Raw genomic sequence first — 22,990 nt, forward strand, 5'->3', positions numbered from 1 at the left:
CAAGGTATTTCCACTATTATTGAGCTTTCGTCTCATTATCGCACCGAACTAAAAGTGAAATGTGCCTCTGCACTTTGGGCCCCATCTCGTAGTAACTGTATTTGACATTATGCATTTATGGTATCGAAATATTCCCGAGAGGAAAAACAGTGATGTACATAGCACTTCCGTGTCCGATAACGTACAGCCTTTGTTAAGAGTGTAGAGCCCAGGTGTGTGCTTCTTAGCCGCATAGTGTCTCTGATTTAGCATTGGTGGAGGTCCTTCCCAATGGAGAGGCTAGGACCAACCATTTTCCTGCTATCATGAGATTCCGAACACTGTAATTAAATTACAGAACTCACGAAGCTAGTGGCTCAGAAGCCCAGCCCCCGGGAACTTTTGTCTAAGAGTCTACGCACCATCTAAATGAGAAAAGAGTGTTCGTGTGCAGAACACACATAGAAATACTTTATTGCCGCTTTGGGATGGTAGGAGGACGAACCGAAAATATAGAAAGGTCTCCATCAGTTAAAAAATAATTAACAGTGATATGATCCGAATGACATATCCCATTCCTGTAGACATATGAAGGCATCATCAACAAAACAATTGGATGCCGACTTTGGATTTCAAAATCATAATAAAATAATAATGAACAGTCTGCCCAATATAATTGTGAAAGCGGCTGTAATTTGTAGATGAGGTCAGGAGCATAACTCATGGTGGGGTATATTTCCAAAATGGCAGTTTTCAATTTTCCGCACTGATTGTCGCTCAGCCATACAGCAAGAGAGGAAATACTTTCTGCAGTCTAAAATGACAAATCGGTCTGGGTTTCGAAACCTGGTTCCACCGGGCAGAGCGCAGATCTTCAACGCCCAGCCGTCCCACGAACAGTCCTTGCAACTTTAAATACATTCGAATATTGCTGCAGGCGGATAACGTTTGGAAAATTATAAGGCTTATCTGCGCAGCAAAATAAACATACAATTAGCAATCTTCGGTAATGTAATTCGGTCCCGACTAACATACTGTTAGTCCTCATAAATTCAGTTCAAAGTAAGAATTTTCAAATAATAACTTGTGCAATTAGTTTTCTTATCAGGCTCACTTACAGGTGACTAGTGCTTTTGAAACCGCGATAAAAAAGAAATATTAGGATGCGATAGTCTAATATTCAAATTTATTAGAATGTATTATATGCAATTATTTTTACTCTGCATATATTCAGAGCACAGGTACCTTTTATATCGGTGGGCTTGTTAAAAATATTTGGTTCATTCAAGAAGTCCGCAAAAGTATATTGTTTATTCGTTTCATGCTATTCGTAAACACCATATAATAAGTATGAAACGATAGTCTAAATTATACTCCTGTACTTAACAGCTTAAATAAATTGTGAGAAATATGCCCTTAGATTATCTCTTGAGAACTTTTTAAGTCAGCCGTCATATCTTAAAGTCCTCCTAGAGGTAAAACTAAAAATAAATTTGGACATAGCATGACATGTTTCCGTGAAATGAAATATGGCTCTGTGTAACGTTTTGTAAGTAACGTTTCATTACCGTTTTCTACATTATTCTGCTTTTCCAAAATTGTTCTTCTTTTCTCAAAAAATATCAATAAAATATTTTTGTAGTGCAACATGCCATGACCCACAACACCTATGTTTGTTTAAAACGTGCATATCAATACCTAAAGTTCTGTATATTTTCTTTCGGAGGTATTTGGGCCCTGCAGTTTCAAACAAAGTTCTCAATAAACCTTGCAAGATCTGTTCTTGTTCATGTTTCTTCAACAGTTAAATGCAGCATAGGGAATTTCAATCTAGTGATGCATCTTGATAGCAAGCCAAATGAGCAATATTTGAATGACAGAGTTCCATATAAAAGGGCTTTTTGATCCAATTTAAGAAACAAATCATAATTCGCGTTAAAAACAGGACCAAATTCAGACACACTCTTTCAGGTATAATAGCTTCACCCTAGTATCTAATTATGCGAATAGGCACCATGGTTGACGGCATCCAAAATTAAAAAAAAATGCTCTATATCTTCTTTAATTTGACTTTTGCATTATCGATAGCATTGACTAGCTGCCCAAAATACGGTTGCCTTTTATTATCTAACAATTTTTTCACACCCTTACCTTGTCCCTGACGGAATACCGAAAAACGTGTACTGCAAAGACAACTTATCTTCGATTGAAAAGCTTACATTTCGTTTTCGATATTTCACCCACGTGCCAGATAAACTTTTCAAAAACTGGATTTATCTTGAGTTATATATGCATTCAGTTTCCCAATGCAATATGGCAGTCTGAGTCCAAACGTTATATAATAATTAGGCTTTTAGAGATAAAAACCTTTTTTCATTTCACACTTTTACGTGAAAAATATTTTCCTTGAAATGTTGTCACAGGCACCGCTCGAGCAAAAGGCTCACTTAGACCTTGTGGGCGAGCTCGGATGAGGGTGAGCTCGAGCTGGTTCTTCTCTGGATGATAAAACCTATACTGTCCCTCTCGACGTCTACGACTGGGCTTCGTCTGGCCTGTGATATTAGGTCGTTGGGTATTATCGGCTGATGCTGCATCGTTCTTCGGAGAGGCGAAGTACATGATCGGTGCCTGTTGTGAGAACCGCCGTTCATTCTGTCAGCCGCAGACCCGGAATTGAGGTCCTGCCTCGACGGAGCGCACCCATGTCTGCGTCCACGACAGCTGTAAGACGCCACCCCCTGCGTTCCTGCTTCTTGTGTGAGTCTGCGAAATCCCCGGACCCGCAAACCCTTTCACGGAGGTTACTCGTAGGGCGCTACAGGCTGGCTGGATCAGTTCGAGCACGGCGCGTATCAACGGCTGTGACGACAATGTTGGATCCGGTACGGCTACTTCAGCTTAGAAGATGCCGCTCGGACCTGGTATGAAAACAGCGAGGCGAGTCTTCCGACGTAGGAGTACTTTCGTTGTAAGCAATTGGAGACTGACACCAGCAGCGACTGCCGTGAATGCGTGCGAGCGTGAATTGACCACTTGCTTTGAGCTCCTAAATGAAGAAGTAGCAATGTACGTGGAAGACGTGATGTCCATCTGCAACCAAGCGGACCCGGTCGGCGAGGTCAATTACAGCTGTACACTCTCAGGAAATCTACGGGTGCCGTCCTATAGCATCCTTCAATAATATTACCAAGATTGTGGCTCACTCTGCCTGGATGTTCATAGGAAGAGCCATCAAAGGATCGGCGGGAGAATTATCGGGAAGGTCATCTTATATAGCTTTCGGACCGAAAGAGTCTTTCCCGCAAATTGCAGCGAAGAGGGAATCGTATAGAAGAGGCGATAATGAGTGAAGTTCAAGATGGCTAGCCCCTAGGGTAGTGGTGAATTGCCCAGATAATCTGCTGTGTCATGGGGCTGCACGGCGAACTCCAAGAGAGGGGCATTCCCCAAGAAGCCACTTATGCCAAGGTCACGGTAAGAGCCATCACTTTTGACGTGGTCGCATTCTCGGCTGTGGAAGCACAGCGGGCGGCAGTCGGTTATCGTGCATAAGTCGGCCTATCACACCCTGCACTGCTGCGGCTGAAGTGCCTACTCCGCACTATGTGGCTCTGCAGGCGAGTAATACCGGCGAAAAGGCTGTGAGTAGGGCTGCTATGGCGGCGAGCGACGAGCAAAGGACTTGTAAGCATGTACGGGCTGTAAAAGCGAAGAAAACATACAGCACTTTGCATAAAGGGCACGTTTTACTTTCTCGCTGACAGCCTCCAATAAGGCTCAGGAAGCCGTACGGACAGTAGACTGGAGCAGCTGCCGAATCTCATCCCTTGTGACTTCGCGGATGATATCACGCATGTTCGTGACGCTCAGGGTGTCGGCCAGAAAACGGGAACTGAATACTCCAAGTGGTGGGAATTCCCGCAAGCTGACGAGAGTGGACCGTCTCCACGTGGCGTGGGCTCGTTTGAGCTTATCGCATTGGTTAACATTCCAGGCCAATCGGATGTGGAAGCTGCATCATATAATGGCTAGATTTATATTCCGCTGATCATGAAAACGGAATCAATATTTAATAGCCCGAAGTCTAGAAACAAACTTTGTGATTATTTTTGTTCTGTCACACTTTATGGAGACATTTTTAAGGAGGCCTGTTACGATACCTCAATGAAGCATCCCATGCGTTTCCCGTTACCATCAGGGTTTTCTCTACGGCACCGAAACCGGTCTGCATGGGAAAGATGCAAATGGTAGCGGGAAACTCATGAGACACTTTTTTGAGGATTCATCACAAAACAATTTTCAATGTTTGCTTGGGAGTAAAAGCAGCTAGATATGGTTTGTTTTGTTTTGTGGGGTTTAACATCCCAAAGGAATTCAGACTATGAGAGATGCCACAGTGGAGGACTCCCGAAATTTCGACAACCTGAGGTTCCTTAACATGCACTGACATCGAACAGCACATGGGCGCGTGCCATCGAAAAGCTGCCTCCGAGGCCGGGATTAGATCCCGCGCCCTTGGGAACAGTAGTCGAGCACCGTAACCACTGCTTCACGCCAGCGGGGTGCAGCTAGATATGAAAGATATTTTTGAGCAGCCATTCAAGTATCAGAAAATGATCTAAACAACGCCATTATAAGCTGTGAAAAGCATTGTGTTGCTCGGATTGTACACCATCCAGGTTTTAAAATATCATTTAACGTTTTTTCAGAATAGCAGGTTTACCATAATATTAACACGTATAGCATTCAAAACACATCAAATGACAGTTTAGGTAGTTGCGTGTTTTACGACTCAACCTCTGAGCGTCTACTTCGGTCCCGTGATCTCTCAACAGAAACCCGGTTCATTTCAGCGAGGGATATTTGTTGCACGCTCCTTTTCAAGCAGATGTCGCCTTTACAAAATAGTAAAATTGCAGATAATGTATTTTCGCAGATATCAGAAATGTTAAAGAGACTACTATCTAGTATTTTATACTAGCCATCACTCCTTCCTTTACCTAACTTTAGGGCAGTCTCTAGGGATTTCTTATCGGTGTCAACGCTGTCACTGCGAAACATTGTGAATTACATTTTTCAAGCCAAATAACTTTTTCATGATTCAAAGTTTCAATTCCCCTTGTGGCTGCTTCGAAAACATATTATTGTAAAAGAGGATATTCAAGAAGATTTAAATTGCCACCCATTTCTGAAGGAAAGTGCAGTGAGGTGAGCATTCATTAACCGGTATGCTCAGTCGCAACCACAATTGCGTAAATTGTGTCCAATGTTATAAAATGATTTGCAAAAAAAATACCTCCGTCCTTGCCCTGCTGAATTAAAACAATAAACCACTCTCATTTGTAGCGGACGCAAGTGGACTGGAAACTGCTTCTACGAAACAATTTCGTTTAAATTAATGACATCAGATTTTCGATTGTCTGAAGCAGCAGTATATCAAAATAGCTTTCACAATGCCCTATTTTCAATCTGCCCGCCTCTTTTTACTTACACGAATGCAATCATGACTTGCGGTGTCAGTAAACTTTAATTAATTTTTCTTTTTCATTCCAATCATGACTGAGCCCAGGTTTTTGGGATATATAAACTTAGCTGCACAGGCAGCAGTTCAGTACACAGCTCTTGTGTGAAGTCATATAGCAACGCTACAACCCTTGGGTAAGTCTTACTACTGCGTATAATCTTTTTTCGATCGGAAGCGTTTCCATCTATAAATTTTACCGAACCTATTTAGCAAGGACGCCCCGCTGAGAGAAATCGTTGCTGCTGTAGCCGGCTCCTTGATATTGATGATTGATTCCAACCGGGCGATATTTTGCTGTGTAAAAATGCATTTCTTCAGATTTAATGGACATTCCAGAACAACCAGTAAAGCAGAAGCCGTTGCTGCGCGAGAATGTGAGTGCTCCACAACGCACGAATCCAGACACCTATATAGGTGTATCATTGCAATGCTTCTCGCTACAGCAGTTTAGAATTAGCCGTGTCGACATGCGGGCCAGCTTATCCCTTCCGTTCCGTAAACAATCCAACCTTAAAGGTGTTCCTGCCGACCTTCCTCCCGCTCACAACAATGATCCGCCAGTCTTTTGATGTGGGCCCGACCGATAACCGGATGCTGCGCTACGTGCGTTTAGTGGTTTTCGCTCCCTCGTTAAAGAGCAATACCGCCAATTGGCAGATAAGACCAAGCATACTTACCGAATACTGATGTCAGCGTCGCATTCCCTTCGCCATCACCGCCATTTGTCATGGCACAGGTTTCCTGAAAGATTTCTCGGAACCGGACCTACAGCGTTGACCGCGGGTCGTTTCCTTAACAGCCTGGTTGGGCGGACGAGCTGTATACTTGACTCTCTGTCAACTCACAACGAATGATGCGATAAGCCACTATGCTTAGCTGTAGCAGTGTTTTATCTAAAAATCATCTGTCTCGCTGAAACGTTTCGCCCATCATAAACTTTAACTTATGGTTACTCATTTTTGCCATCAGCAAGGAATAGAAGAATGTCGTAAGAAATGTAGCAGTCCATTTTTTTTATCATGTACTTAGAGATGAATAGCCAATTTCACAGGAGGTAAATTTCAAATATTTCCAGATATCATAGTACAATACAAAAAGCGGCCATCTTTTCACCTCACCCTGGAGAAGATTAGGAGGCAAAGTCTAACTTGACGAATTTACATATCACCCTTTCAAAGCAGATCCCATATAATCTCTTGCATTGTCTGTGTTCTGTTCAATAAAGGTCAATTTCCCTGCTTTCATATTTAACGACAATAATTCACAGTTGCCGTAGTAACTAATACACGGATATAAAAATCGCCTTGTATTTTAGAATAAAATTTTTCTGCATAGCAACAGATACGTGGCAATTTGAAGTTTTGGCCGGAAGCACTGTCCTTCATAATCAGTTCAGATAACAATCTACATCATGATGGTACTTCTATAGATAACTAAACACACAGGGTTGAAAACGTTTACAAATTTATGTTATGTTCTTTTTTCTTGCAGGACTCATTGCCATGGCTGGTCTTTCAAGATACATATTTATGGGGGCTTTGCTCTCAGGTATGCGTCTGATATACTTTGTGTTTAAACTAATATTGTTAATTATCCAAGAATACGCGACAATAAAACCAGAAACAACAGAGAAACCTACAGCTGGGCCGCAAAAGGGGCTTGCTGGAAAAGAAGCTGTTCGAAAATTCCTCCTTCTCCAACCTAAATCGCATGAAAAGTGCTAGTCGTGGAGCATGGTTCTTTCCTAACACGCAACGACGAAATGTACGAACTCCTTCAAAGGACACAATTACCCATGCCAAATAAGTTTGAACTTTTCTGTCTGTCTGATATCAGAAAATTTAAAAAAAAATCACAGAGTATACACAAATTTCAGGCGCATGCTGCGTACGCTATTTGGCGGCAGCCGCAGCGCTTATTGGCAAAGCACGCAATGCGCAGCTTTTCGCGTATGTGTACTATTATTGTAAAACCGTTTGTGATCCTAGTAAGATTGTCACGGAATATCACGTAAATTAAGGCGCGTTAAGTCTACTACATAACATTCGGCACAAATATTTCTCAATATGAAGAACAACGAACTGCTGCTTCCCGCATTAACGAAGAAAATTCTGCTGTCAATGAAGAAAAGAGCGACAGTTAGGTGCAGTCTAAAACAAGTTAAGAACAACATGCAGTCAACTCATTTGTTTTGATATGTTCAGCAACGTGCATTTTTTTTCCAAACGGATTTCTCTTGATTAGAACGTTTATTCGAGAAGGTATCTCTGGAGTTCATTTGAATATTCCGAACACTCGTTATATGGTACTAGTTAATTGATAGTGCAACGTAATTTATTACAAAATTGCTAAGTCTCTGATTTGTGCAAGTTAGTCATGACGCACGTTGACCACTGTAAATTCGTAATATAATTGTTATCTCCTGCTGGGTGTTTTATGAGGGCCGGTTGATATCAAAATGCAAAATATTCTCTGACAGCTGCACTCTGTGTAAGTGAAGCAACTTCACACACGATATGTAGTACAGAGTATCAAGTGCATTACAAACACAATGCAGTGGTGCGCCAAAAAAAAAAACGGATTTGCTTTCTGCTGTTCCAGCGGTTCTGCTGCAGTCACTTGTCGGTGCATCGTACTGGGGCGAGGAGCGGAGCTCCCCTGAATCCGAAGCAAGAGTCGACCATGTTGACACTATGTAGGAGTCCATCTCCTAAATCGTGTATTCCGGCCAAGCTTCTGCTCTGGTTTTCCGAGGGCATGTGCTGTCGAAGATAGCACCTGTATTCTCTCCAAACGGAATGCCCTTATGCCCTTTTAAAATAAACAGTCTACTATAAGCTGGTGGCGCTGTCTATTCGTTACTTCGTTTTGAATGCCGGAAATCACAGAAGAGCGGCAAGGACTAGAGTCTAGTTTTACGTTCTGAGGACCGCGCTTTATGAATCATTATATTAGTAGCATTCTGCCTTTCTTCAGTGTTCCTGCCTATTCCAGAAAAACGTGGCATAACGCGTGGAAACTCTTGTGTAACCTTATCGAAGTGACTGGAGGTGATCACCTCCAGCTGACGCGTGGCAGTGCAATACTTATCAGTACCCTCAGTGTCGAAGACCAACGAAGGTACCAAAGTTTAGGCTTAAAAGGAGAACTGCAGATTTATGGGTATTTGTCAGGACAAATGCTGACAATATCGTCTTCATTGACGCTGTTAACCCACTGGATTATCAGTTCGTAACAGAGGCTTAAGGACTGTAACAGGCTCTGACAGCGCTCACAACCCCATGTGAATTTTTAGGCTTAGTATAAGCTGTTTTTCCTTATTTTCCACTGGATGAAGTTTTGTTACGAACAGCTTGGTCCGTAAACAACTATGAAATCCAAATTTCAAAATATGTAGGAGAGCGCTGGAAAAAAATGCCGCTGACGAAGTTTGACGGTTCGCACAATACCTAAGCAATGCACTCATGCTGGGCATATGAGCGATAGGCTATTAGAACCATTCATCAATTTAAGATTTCTTTGACCGAGCCGTGGAAGCCTGTCACTATTTAGAGCTCGACATAAATCACTCGCCTTACGGGGCGGCATAAGAAAGCGTGCCATTTTCCCAAGAGGTCTGGGTCACCTTCTGAAATGGTTTTAGCTTATTAACGTGCCACACTTATGCAAGCACCGCATCATTATGAGCGACAATGAATTTTATACGGAGCGTCTCTAACCGAGCACGCGGGCATCAACCTCCAGCTCAAAGATGCACCGTGACGACTTCATTTAGTCTTCACTATGAATGAGGACCTGCAAGCCATCCAGTCAAAACATAGCATTCCTATTTCATACCGGGAGACAGTACATGTGGCACCACTCCCAAAGAACATGTCTTCAGTCCACAACCAATGCAGAAGAAAAACAAGAGTGAATTACATTAGGCGCTAAGTGGAACGGAGTCCGAAAATTCTATATGCAGATGCCACTCTACACGAGCATACAGAAATAACAAGAAGAATAAGATTGAGATGGAGCGCATTTGGCAAGCACTCGCAGACTATGACTAGCACCTTATCGGTAGCGCTCAAGAGGAAAGTATACAACAGTTGCATATTGCCTGTACTCACATATGGGGCTGAAACGTGGAGGCGAACGAAGAGAGTTCTACTTAAGTTGAGGACAACCGAGAGGGCTATGGAACGAAAAATGGTAGGGGTAACATTAAGAGATAGAAAGCGTGCAGAGTGGGTCAGAGAAATAACTCAAGTTACCGACATTCTAGTAGAAATTAAGAAGAAATGAACATGGGCAGGACATGTAGTGCGAAGAGAGGATAACCGATGGTCGCTGAGGGTAGCAAACTGGATTCCAAGGGAAGGAAAGCGTAGCACGGGGCGGCAGAACGTTAGGTGGGCGGATGAGATTAAGAAGTTCGCAGGGGTCAAGTGGATGCAGCTAGCACAGAACCGGGTTAAGTGGAGAAATATGGGAGAGGCTTTCGCCCTGCAGTGGGTATATTCAGGCTGCTGCTGCTGCTGCTGATGATGATGATGATGACGAGCATAAATCGCCCGCAGCAGCAGCCGTAGTGGTTGACTCACACAAAAGTCTACAGCATATACAGCCCGCACTGTATATCACGGAAGCGGAAGTTGCGGCGATCGTGTGGGTTATCACCTACGGAGACGCAACCAACCGAGAGATTCACGCAATCACTGACTCACAAGCGCTGACTCACTCGCTCAAAAAAGCACCCCTGTTGATTCAATTTATTTCGCCGTAGACACTCAAGAAGCTCTACAGTTTTCTAGGGTTGTCTTCGTATCACATTTGTGACGTGGCCTGCGCTCTGAAGTGCGTTCTCAACAAAAACGTCACTTTAGAATTGGCCACCATAGTGAGACGCGTAATTCCGTCAGTTTGTCTTTCTTTTACTATCCAAGCCAATTCTAAGCCACTTCGATCCTGCTACATCAACAGAAGTTCACACAGACGCTATAGAGGAATCAGTTTCGGTGCACTTCTTGTCCAGCACAACGAGGAAGAAAAACTTATTATTTCTTACGCAAGTCGTACCATGACCAAGCCAGAGCTAAATTAGTTACCGAACAGCAATGCCTGGTTGTCATTTCCGCGCTGCATAGTTTACCGTCTTTCAGTGTCGTAATTGATTATTATTCATTTGTTGGCTGCAGAACCTTCCAGCCCCATATGGTCAATTCGCTGGCAGAGCCCGCCGGCTACCGTAATATGAGTTCGCCAGGGGTTAAGAAAGCGGGAGGCGTCATGCAGACGCAAAATACATTTCTACAATGCCAGTGGCCACGACTCGATCCCACAGCTACAATTTTGAAACAAATTTTCGGCCCTTGAGCAGGCTTTGCCCAACCGAAAGATTTCAAGAAAAAAAAAAAGCAGCAATAGGACAAGATTCTGCAGCATCTATTTGGCACCGCCGATGCCAGCGAAGCTAAAAGCTGATTTTGTGCGTGTCATGACCTCCTACGTAAAAGAGAATCCCATGTCCGCAAGCCATAATACTCGGGGTTCCCAAGACATGTTGCATTGGCATATTACGTGTATGCCCGCTAATCCGACTTCTCGGCATCTGGAAACAGTTCGAACATCCCACCATGATCAAGGAAATTGCTAGTGGTCCAGAATGCGCAAAAGGATTGAACAATGCGAACCCATTTTCAACAAGTGTTAACATCGCAAACATCTCACCACCATTCCATCTGGCTTCCTGCCTTCAGTGTTGGTCCCGTAAGTTTCATTCGATCAAGTGGGCATTTACCTCGTAGGTACGTTTCCGAAGTCCTTGAATGGCAATAGCTGGATTATAATCTGCGCCGAATACCTCACATGCTACTGCCAAATCGCCGCTATTCCATTTTGTAAGGACATTACGCGTCGCCTTTTCTCATAAACGCTGTGATCTTTATACACAGGTCACCACTAACTATCATCACTAATCGGCGCCGCCAATTCTGCGCTAATTTAGAGCTCATTCGTTTGTGCGCTGTAACTTCCCGACACTCCACGTGATACCAGCTCTAGACAAATGGTTTTGCTGTCCGTGTTAGCAGTACCCTTATCAACATGCTAGCCATGTACGTGGACGCAGGGCATAAGAATTGGGAGACTAAACTGCGTGAGACGACTGAGTACACCCATTCTTCCTATTGTATGCCACACCACCACACTACTCCTGGGATACCACACTACCATTCTCAATCTGTGAAAATCCCTGCCAAGCTGCGACCCTCTGCCTCGATGCTCTATACTTCTTCTTAAGTTCGTTTTCCAGGAGACCGCCCTGGCTAGGTTTCTTGCTGTATGCGATGACGACTCACCATATGTTTTTTCTATAATAATGTAATAATCGAACGAATTGTTGGCGCTACCAAAAATAGTGTCTCTGATGCTTTATTGTTCTGATAGGACGACAAGCTGGAAACCTTCGCATCGACGTTATTAAGAAATGTTATGACATCTGGCATCTGATAATGAAGTTAGTCACCTAAAGGTACAAATTCACTGCTGCGGCATTCGACTGCTGTTTAGGGCGTTCGTCTTGTGCCCCCGAGGAGGCGGGATCAATCGTAGCCGCAGTGGCTGCGTTCCAACGGGGAAATCGAGGTGCCCGTGTCTACTGTGATTTTACTGCAACCTAAAAAATCCCAGTTGGCCCGAACCCTCCAGAGCATCGTCTCTCAAGCCCTGAGTCGCTTTGGGGCGTGAAACTTGAATGACAAACTTAACCGAGAAGTACAAATTGGAGCTGAATATTTCGCATATCAAAAATGTCTAGGCATTTCATAGCAAATGCACCTGCCATTAAAAAACGTGTACATCCAGACCGACTACGCAGAATGCCAATCTCAGACACTTTCTTTGAAAAGACGAAAACACTGTACATGCCTGCATCCGCCAGTGCTCGCTAACTTATTGCAAGCGCTGATGGCAATAATGGTAAATAAGTACATGAATATAAGTAAAAGCAGCATACCAGGAAAAACTACAATAGCGGGTAGATGATCAGTCACCACTTAAGAGAATCCCTTAATTATATTCCCTATGCAACATAACTATTCGGGGAAACAACACTCGGAGCGCGTGGCCGTCGCTGCATGCAGCGCCGCCCGTATTCACAACGCATGTACACTAATTCCCTTCTGCAATAGCATAAGCTGTACATGTTTCTCCAAACACATTTCCCCCTTATCACTTGGTGCTTGAGTTTGTCCTCAAACGTTTTTTTTGCATGTCATTTGTGGTTCACTGTGCGGTTATTATCCTGTGACTTTGTACTCACCTCCCCCTCTTCCCCCCCCACCACCATCAGCTTTGCAGAAAGTTTTAAGAATTGGCCCCCTTAGATATATTCATTATCAGAACCCTTTGCAAAGCCTGTCCCTTTGTAAGGTGTATCTGCACCAAACCCTCTTATGTGGTGACTAATCATCTACCCGGTATTGTAGTTTTTCCTGGTATGCTGCTTTTACTTCTTTTGCAGGCCACAAGAGGCCTGGTTCCAGGCTGAGAAATATGTACTCAAGATTTATTTATTTTTTCACTTCATGACCTACTTCCTTCTCACCCATCCTCCCCTCCACACTCCTTCACCTACTTTCTTCTCACCCACTTTCCCCTCCTAAACTTTTCTTCTTCGGAAGCAAAAGCGTATTTAAACCCCTGCCAGTGATGATCACTTTGCCCAGACGAAAACGAGTCCACTTGTCGAAACGTTGGCTCGACCTGTGAACTGAGGCGTACCCCTTTTACCCCCTTGTTCAGTACTCCTTCATACCGGGTAAACCATCTTCTTCCTTTCGTTCTACCTGTCCCCTTTCAAGATACACGTGTCAGCATCGAACCTGCTTTAGGTGCTGACAATCATCTACTTCGCATATTAGATTTTCTTGTTGCTGCTGCTTTTCTTTTTTTTTTTCATGCGATGATGGAAGCACTGGTTCCATGCTCATAGAAATTCATACCCAAGGAAACATTCTTTCACTTCTAGCCCTGCTTCTTTCTCCTCCCCCCCCCCCTCCTAGTTTTTCTTCTTCGGAAGCAAAAGCGTATTTAAAACCTCCACCAATAATTGTGCTGCCCAGATAAAGACAAGTCCCTTTGTCGAAATGTTGGCTCGGCTTGCTAACTGAGGCTCCCCCTCACACTTGTTCAGTGCTCTTTCACCGTACAAGCAAATTCCCCACTTTGATCTAATAGATGTGCCACCATCATGGTCCCAACAGCACAACAAACTTTGTTTAGACTTGATGTTAAACTCCTCTGTTCATAGTAAAACTCAAGGTGTATCTGGGATGATTAGATTTTTTACTGCTTAGACTGTGCAGCTCTGTCAGGTCAATTTTCAGTCCCCCAATGAGGCATTTACACTGCCTAACTTGACACACAGTACTTTCTGAGAGAATCATTCTTAGCAACAGGTATAAAAAAATAAAGTAGAATAGGTGCCTCTTATAAAGGGCTACAGGTTAACTTAATTTTCATTGCAACAGTTGATCAACACTTACAGGACGGATAAAACACTCAGCACCTCCAGTATTTCCTGCTACTGCAGCAGCCATCCCAGAAGTATTGAAGACGTCAACAAGTTCTGGCAACTCTATAAAACAACAGAACATTACACAAAGAAAACATGAGCAACACTGCGCATCCGAGCTTCAGATGGGTGAAGTTTAAATTTCCCAAACTTATTTAGCAACCGACAGCACAGAGCAACACAAAGATGCTACTCAGCTAGAAATCACTTGCACTATGTCGTGCAGCAACCAACAATGCTACTGAGTAAAACCTATTTGCCTTTGTCAGGGTCTTAGAAAATAACCTTTTTTTCCATTTGCTCCTGCACAAGGTCTGCAGACATAATCAAAAAGGTATCACAGAGTTTAGAAATCGTCCTTGAGGTGGCACCACAAGAGGCAGCTATGTATTGTACAACCAACAGACATATGAGCTACCACTGCACAGCACCAACTATAAGATTGGAATGCAAGGAGGCAGTGTCCATATTCCAGTGCACATAGAGCAATACCTACAGGAAGAAGGTGTGCCTACATACATACCCGCCAGCTGCTCGGTTAAATGGACTCACTTGCTCAAAATAATGCGCAATGGTCTCAACTGCCTCAGATGAAACAGCTAAAGCGAGCGCTCAGATTAAAATATTCAAGGTGCATTCTGAATGAGTGAGCCTAAGAAAATTTGCACTTTTCTTTCTAGATGCAAGATTTCTGGTTCCCAATTCAACGAAAATGTTTGTACTCTAAAAAAGCAGTGGCATACAGTGCTAAGTCTGAACGACAAGCACTGTATCGCAACAGTGCTCAGATAACAACATATTAGCGCACATTATTTGGATTACATAACTGGTATCAAAGCCTCCCTTGACCTTCACCCACTGGAAATTCCGACGGAAAATTGCACAACTTTGTCCTCATTGACCAAACTTGCTCTTAGAGTCGCCACTACGCACTTCTCGTTGCCATTATAATTCAATGAGCATTCAGCGTCTTCATGGTCACACTGGTGCTTTCAACAGGTCCTTTTTCCTAGACCAATTGCAGCATGGAATAAATTACCCGAATCAATTGCCTCCAAGCACGACATTTAAATTTACGACTATACTCGCTGCCCATCTAAACGAAGAACTACAATGGTTTCCTTTCTGTGCAATTTTTATTCTTTCGAGTTTATGTGATTGCGGTCTATGTTGCATTTGTTTTTGCTCTTATACTGCCCATAGTCTGTTTTAGGAGTTTTTGAATTGTGCTCAGGTACAATTTATGGTATTCTTGTATTGCTGTTGTATTACTGCATTGTAGTGCCTGTTCCGTTTTTCATTTACTGACCACTGATACATATATTATCGATCCCCCCCCCCCCCCCGAATGTAATACCCCACTTGGGGCCTTTAAGGGATAGAAAATGATGATGATAATGATTATGAGACAGACTATTTTAATGGCAGAAAATGTCTGCTCTTTTCCAGCTCTTCAACACAGTAAAGGTTATGTGAGCGCATAACGTTTTCTATCACGCAATTAAGACGGGCAGTCTTGTGCTCGTGCCAATAACTTTGGCATGTACGTATACGACATAGTACAGCTAGAAGCAGTATAAGAGAGAACACAGGAGCGCGTGGCCTCCACACTTTGCAAAGTGCTGTCACCGACATGTGATCAGAATCAGCAGTAAAAGCGCATGCAAAGTAAGCTTGGAGGGCTCCTCTTTCCGAGGATGCCCTTTACATTATTTCTTTACACAAAGAAATAAGTGGTCAGTGGTACCATATGATCATGGATTGACCCATGATTTGATGAAGATTGGACACAGACATGGCATCCGAATAGTTCCCTGCGACATAAAACAGAGCCAAAGGCATGTTTGCTCGAGTGAATAACCAGGAGTTTAAGTCTAGGTGCCAAACTGCGCACCGGACAAGGTACTCCGATTGTATCCAGGGGATTGTCTACCAGATTCCCTTACATTGTGGGAACCAATACTTGGACAAACAGTAAGATTCATTAATGACAAAATTAGAGAGCACGCTGCAGCAATATCGGAGAAGTCAGACACCAACCTCGCAGTGCACTGCAAAGGCTGCTTTATTTGTATTTGCAAAGACCAAAAATGTCCAGCTGGCCTTCACAATGTGAAGGTTTTGAGAAGGAATAAGGCCAGGTTAACAAATGAAATTTTCGAAGCACGTGCAATCAGGAACTCGGAAGACGAATGTGTTACCACGCCTTCAGTGGTACTGTTAAAAAAGGAATTAGATTACGCTTGTTGGCAGGATGTTAAAGATAAGGAATAAGTTAGCTGCAGAGGTAAAGTGAAGGGAGAAAAGATGCGCGGGTTAAGATCAATATAGTTGTCAGTGCAGCGTTGTCTTTGTGTCTGTGTGCGCTTCTTCGGTTTTGTTCCCCTGCTCTGCTGCCTTTGTCCTAGATGTTACACTAACTAGCTCAACGTTCTACTCTACTATTGTTCAACTTGAAATGTGGATTTAATAGATGGTTTGAAGGTCTAGCGCTGGCAGTAAATCGGGCACAGCAGGATCGGGATACCAGCCGCAGGGCGCAGCTTCAGCGCGAGCGAGATGGGCGCCGGAGCCCAGCGATGGTGATGGCAATGCCGCAGCGTTTTCAGTTCTTTCTCTTCTTTACATTTCCCCCGCGTGAAGAAGTCGCCATCCTGGCGACTCAGGGAGAAGAGACGACCAGAGGGTGGCTTGAGGCGGCTAATATGGCTTGAGGCGGCTAACGTGGACAACCTCGCGGCCGCGACGGCGGTGGTCGGAAGAAGGGGTGACTGGCTCGATGACGTAGTTCACAGGGGATGTGCGTTCCAAGACGCGATAAGGTCCATGGTATTTGGTGTCTAGTTTTTTGGTGGCAGGAACGCATAGCCAAGCGAAGCTGTCGGCCAGGAACGTGGGAGCAGGGGTATCGGTATCATGCTGATCTTTGCGATAGCCTTGAGTGTTGCAGGTAAACGTGCGAGCTAGCTGACGGCATTCCTCGGCATTCTGTGCAATATCTGACAAAGCACTGTACTCAGAGGCATCTGGATGGTATGGCAAAATTGTGTCCAGAGTACAAGATGGTTCACGGCCATATAAGAGAAAGAAGGGCGAAAACCCAGTTGTTGCTTGGGTGGCAGTGTTGTACGCGAACGTTACGAATGGCAGTACCTGGTCCCAGTTGGAGCTTCCCGATTCAGATGTAACATACATTGCGAGCATGTCCCCAAGCGTACGGTTGAAGCGCTCCGTGAGGCCGTTTGTTTGTGGGTGGTACGGAGTTGTAGCCCGATGTATCGATTTACAAGACGACAGGAGCTCTTGAACTACTTCGGAAAGAAAGACACGACCTCTATCACTGAGTAGCTCGCGAGGGGCGCCGTGTCGAAGAATGAAGTGGTGCAAAAGAAAATGGGCTACCTCTCGGGCTGTCGCCGCGGGAAGTGCAGCAGTCTCGGCGTAACGGGTTAGATGATCGACGGCGACGATCACCCATCGACTACCAGCGGCACTGCATGGTAGCGGACCAAAAAGGTCGATTCCCACGCGATCAAACGGGCGAGCTGGACACGGTAAAGGCTGGAGAGGGCCAGCGGGGTGGCGAAAAGTCTTGCGTTGTTGACAGGCGGTACAAGAACGAATGTAGCGCCGTACGAAATTGTACATTCCCCGCCAGTAGTACCTCTGACGAATTCGATCATAGGTTTTCAGCACGCCGGCATGAGCGCTTTGCGGGTCAGTGTGATGGTGGGCACAAACCTCGGAGCGTAGGTGGCGCGGAATGACAAGAAGCCACGTTCTGCCGTCTGAGTTGTAGCTCCTTCGGCAGAGAAGGCCGTCCCGAATGGTGAAATGGGAGGCCTGTCGGCGGAGTGCCCGAGGATGCGTAGCCGCGGAAGTAGTGCCAAGGATATCTAGCAGGTTAGAGACCCAAGGATCTTGTCGTTGCTTGAAAGGCATATCCTCAATGGTGAGTGCTGACAAGGATGCTTGAGGAGGGGACGATGAGTTAGGCGAGTGCACCGGTGACCGAGAAAGAGCGTCGGCGTCAGAGTGCTTGCGGCCAGAGCGGTACACTACACGGATGTCGTATTCCTGAAGCCTGAGAGCCCAGCGCCCGAGTCGGCCAGACGGATCCTTGAGAGACGCGAGCCAGCAGAGAGCGTGATGATCTGTAACTACCTCGGAGTGGCCGTATAAGTAAGGGCGGAACTTCGTTATAGCCCACACGATTGCTAAGCACTCCTTTTCGGTAACGGAGTAGTTGGATTCGGCTTTGGTAAGAGCACGGCTTGCGTAAGCGACAACGTATTCGGAGAAGCCAGGCTTGCGCTGGGCGAGGACGGCGCCGAGGCCGACACCACTGGCATCGGTGATGGTAACCTTATTACGCCGTCGGGACGATGCACCGTAAGGTTTAAGGTTAAATGAACGTACCTACCCTATTGCAAAAACCAGTGCCACTGGGAGCCAGCGCCCCAGCGCCATACCTGATTATGGTCGCAGTATGACGCTGGACACTGGGCGCGCTGGGACGCGGCATACTGGGACGCTCCGCGCTGGCGGCACTGTTCGCCCGGAAAAAAAAGGCGTGGGATAAAAATTAAAAAGTAACGAAACAAGTTAGGTACATAAAAAAACCTTAAAAAAGTAAAAAAAAAGAAAAAAAACAGTTCACCAAGCGTGCCTCTAAGTCCGTATGTACATTCCAATCACTAGCTCAGCACGCTAACCACTCGGCCACGCCGAGAACTGGATTTTCTGAAAACATTTCTGCATTTTATGTCAGGACCCGCATTTATAAGGTTGGGACTTCATGTTTCGCAGTCTACAGGCCATTGTTACCGCTCTAACAATTGCAACTTCATGATCATTTTAGATTGCTGTCTGCTCTCACGACTTGCAACTAATGTTCTGGGTGCCTATGCGTGCTATTTTGTGCACTGGAATCATTTTAACATGTGGAGTTGGACATCGCTGGCAAATTTACCAACGCTGGCTTTTGGGTGGTGCTCTGCTACCGTGGGCGTAATTTTCGCTGAACACGGAGCTTTAGTAGAAGCCTTCAAGGAAAAACGTGCAACCAAGCTTCAATACCGGCAAGCGCCGCAGCGATGACCCTAATTGCGTGTAACTAAACCTTACTTGTATGTAAACATTGCGGGAAGCGTTGCGATGACCGAGTGCTCGGCTGCTTGTGCGCAGAGGAAGAAGGAGCGCAAAAGCTTGAGAAACACACCAAATATTACGTACTACACGCGCTGTATGTTGTTGCTTTTTCTCTCATGGACCCATCGCTCGGCAAACTACTCTCTTCCTCGTTTTAGTTTTTCTTTCTGCTGTTGATACTGGGCCGTGGTGCAGGCTACGCTCGCCTACGATTGAGCCCGCATTGAACATTTTGGCAGTAGTCATTGTGTTAGAGTGCCCTTAAGATCAGCTGTGAAGCTGGTTATGCATGGTAGCCCACATTATTCAATTGCAGCTTTAGTAGTGCGTTAATCGTCAGTCTGTCATGAGATCAAGGCGCGGCGATCGTTGTCGCTCTCGAAACGCTCGAAACGACCTATCGAAACATGGAAACTCTAGAAAAAAGATACTGCCTTTGTTTTCTTACAAATGCGCAACGACTTCGCAGCAAAAAACGCTTGCTTGAACCATATTTTTCATATGCCCCCCGATGGTCGATTGAAAGTACGCTGTTGCCCTGTTGGCCCCTGAGGGATGCTACTCCGGCTGACGCCGCAGGCCGCACCGGCTATACTGGGGCACTGGGACCAGTGCGGCCCAGCGCACATACAGCGCTTCTCCCAGTGCATCGCGGATGCCAGCGACACACCCAGCGTCAAACGTCTAATCCCAGCGTTTTTCTCCCATCGCACCAGTGCAGCCAGTGTCTTGCCGTTACTGCTCCAGTGAATATCGCAGACCTCCAGCGTGCCCAGCAGATCCAGTGCAAAGCCAGCGCGAAAATCTTACTGGTTTCGCACTCGAGACGCTGGTTTTTGCAATAGGGTACCCTACTAGCTTCGTCGTCCTAGAGCACTGTTCCCGTAATGTGATTTTAGGCAATAATTTCCTGAGCGAGAATCGAGCGGTCATCGGCCTCAAATCCAAACTCATCAAGCTCTCGGCCGACAAAGCCATACCTGCTACGGGAACATCGATGCATCAAGCCGCTCTCAACGTCCTCGACGGAAAATTGACTGTACCGCCCCGATCAAGCGTCATCGTTCCTGCGGTTACGAAAGAAGTCAAAATTACTGAAGGGGTTGTCGGAGGAAATACTCAGTTGTTACTGGATAGAGCACTTGCTATCGCAAGAGGCATCGTCCGTTACCGTCATGGACAAGCTGATGTACTCGCCACGAACTTCACCGACGAATACCGGCACCTGAACAAGGGCACGACGATTCCTTTTCTTGGCGAGCTAGCGAACACCCGTTAAGTCTTCGCCCTCCCCAGCCAACATGAAGACGGTGCACCCAACCGAGCCAAACAGCCCAATTTCGACACTAACCCAGCGCTCCCCAGAGACAGACAAGGCCGGATTTGCACTCTTAGGCTACAGCAAGTGCTTTTCTTCAGTTTCGAAGGTGCGGCATACTCCGTTGTCAACGCATCGCATCATCACCGATGAAAACGCTCGACCGCTACGTCAAAGCCCCTACCGTGTATCGTCGCGAGAACGCCAGGCCATAAGCGATCAAGTCGAGGAAATGCTGCGTGATGACGTGATGCAGCCTTCCAGCAGCACCTGGTCGGCACCAGTCATTTTGACGAAGAATAAAGACAGCACACTTCGCTTCTGCGTTGAGTACCGCCGCTTGAATGGCATAACTATGAAGGATGTCTACCTGCTTCCCCGCATCGGCGACACTCTGCGCTGGCTCTATAACGTTAAGTACTTCTTGTTGATGGACGTGAAGAGCAGCTACTGGCAAATTGAGGTCGACGAAAGAGACCGCGAGAAGACGGCGTTCATACACCGGATGGCTGCTCCGAATTCAAGGTAAGGCCATTTGGTTTGTGCACCGCACCAGCCGCGTTTCACTATACTTGGACGACGTCGTTGTGTTCTCGTCAAACTTTGAACACCATCTGGGAAGGCTTCAAGCAGTACTTGACGCAATCGAGTCCTCAGGTTCCACGTTGAAAGCAGAGAAATGTCCCTTCGCCTTCAACGAGATGTTGTTTCTTGCTCATATCGTCAGCAAGGAGGGAGTTTGCCCCGACCCACAGAAAACAGCTGCGATCGCACAGTTTCCACAGCAAAGTGACAAAAAAGCTTTGCGCCGATTCCTCAGACTGTGCGCACATTACCGACGATTCGTCAAGAACTTTTCGCGCCTCGCCAAACCTTTGACGCAGCTTACAAAGGCAGACATGTCATTTCAACGGGAAGCACCACAAGCGGAAGCCTTCGATGAACTTAAGCGCCGCCTTCAGTCCCCTCCTATGCTGCGCCACTATGATGAGAACGCCGAGACTGAGATACGTACCGACGCGAGCAGTCTGGGCCTAGGCGCCGTTATCATTCAGAAGAATGCCGAACATGAGAAAGTAATCGCCTACGCTAGCAGGTCGCTACCGAAAGCCGAAGCCAATTCCTCGACCACCGAGTGCCTTTCGATCATCTGGGTCACTTCAAAGTTCCGTCCGTACTTATACGGCCGACCATTCAAGGTGGTAAGCGATCGCCATGCGCTCTGCTGGCTGGCAAATTTGAGAGACCCCTCCGGCCGCCTTGCCCGATGGAACCTACGTCTTCAATAATTCGATATCACTGTCTCGTCTACAACTCAGGTCGCAAGCACGCCGATGCAGACTGCTTGTCACGAGCCCCGTTGATGCGCCGGCGAATGAAGATGACGAAAACGCCTTTTTGGGACCGGTAAGCGCCAGCACTTTCGCAGATCAACAGCGATCAGACCCTGAGCTGAACGCGCTAATCGATTACTTAAAAGAAAAGACCGCTTCCCCTCTTGCTGTGTTCAGGCGACATTTATCATCGTTCGCGTTAAGCAATAGCCTCCTCGTGAAGAACTTCGTACCCAAAAGGACCGCACAGCTTCTTGTTATGCCTTAAACCTCCATCAGGAAATTCAGCAGGCGTTGCAAGATGAGCCCACAGCAGGCCATCTTGGGTTTGCGCCTACGTTGCATCGAATCCAGAAGTACTACTGGCCGCGACTGCCTGTCGAAGTTGCCCACTACGTGAATACATATCGTGAGTGCCAAAGACGCAAGAGGCCGCCGATCAGACCAGCGGGACTACTAAACCCGATACCGCCCCCAGACCTGCCCTTTCAATAAATTGGGATGGATCTCTTCGGCCTATTTCCATTTTCGTCTATGGTAACAAGTGGGTCATCGTGGCCACTACCTTACCCGTTACGACGAAGCAAAAGAACTGCCGAATGGTACCGCGGCAGAAGTTGCTAAATGTTTTGTGGAACAAATTCTCTTGCGACACGGCGCCCCAGAAGTGCTCATCACGGAAAGGGGAACGGCGTTACGACAGAGTTGACGCAAGCCATCCTGGAATATAGTCATACAAGTCATCGACGAACAATTACATATCATCCCCAGACCAATGGCCTTACGGAGTGCCTGAACAAAACGATCGCGAACATGATCGCCATGTGCGTCGACGCTGAACACAAGACCTGGCACAGTAAAATTTGTCGAGCTAATTGGGTCATAGTTCAATGCAAAAAAAGCTGCGCTAATAAGACACGGACGAAGGAAAGGCAGGACGCACACAAACACCGACCAACAACTTTATTTCGTTAAGTAAACCAAGGCATATATACGCGATCTTCGCTACATCTAATCACAAAAAAAAAAACAGCAGGCGAAGAAGTGACGTGTACTAAATCAACACGATATAGCAATTTCTACTGCAGAGATGATAAACTTAACTAGGGCCGGCACATTAAGTA

At 45.8% G+C, this 22,990-nt stretch overlaps 1 long non-coding RNA gene across 1 annotated transcript; it reads left to right on the forward strand.

Moving 5' to 3' along the window:
- Positions 1–5,569: 5,569 nt before the first annotated feature.
- On the forward strand, positions 5,570–8,343 carry LOC146188997 (uncharacterized). The gene is made up of 3 exons (XR_014707617.1): positions 5,570–5,640; positions 6,998–7,054; positions 8,108–8,343. It is a non-coding gene; the product is annotated as an uncharacterized LOC146188997 (long non-coding RNA).
- The last annotated feature ends 14,647 nt before the right edge of the window (positions 8,344–22,990 follow it).

This window comes from Amblyomma maculatum, chromosome 5 (assembly GCF_055883805.1).
Source record: "Amblyomma maculatum isolate TAMU_Amacu chromosome 5, ASM5588380v1, whole genome shotgun sequence".
Taxonomy (NCBI): domain Eukaryota; kingdom Metazoa; phylum Arthropoda; class Arachnida; order Ixodida; family Ixodidae; genus Amblyomma; species Amblyomma maculatum.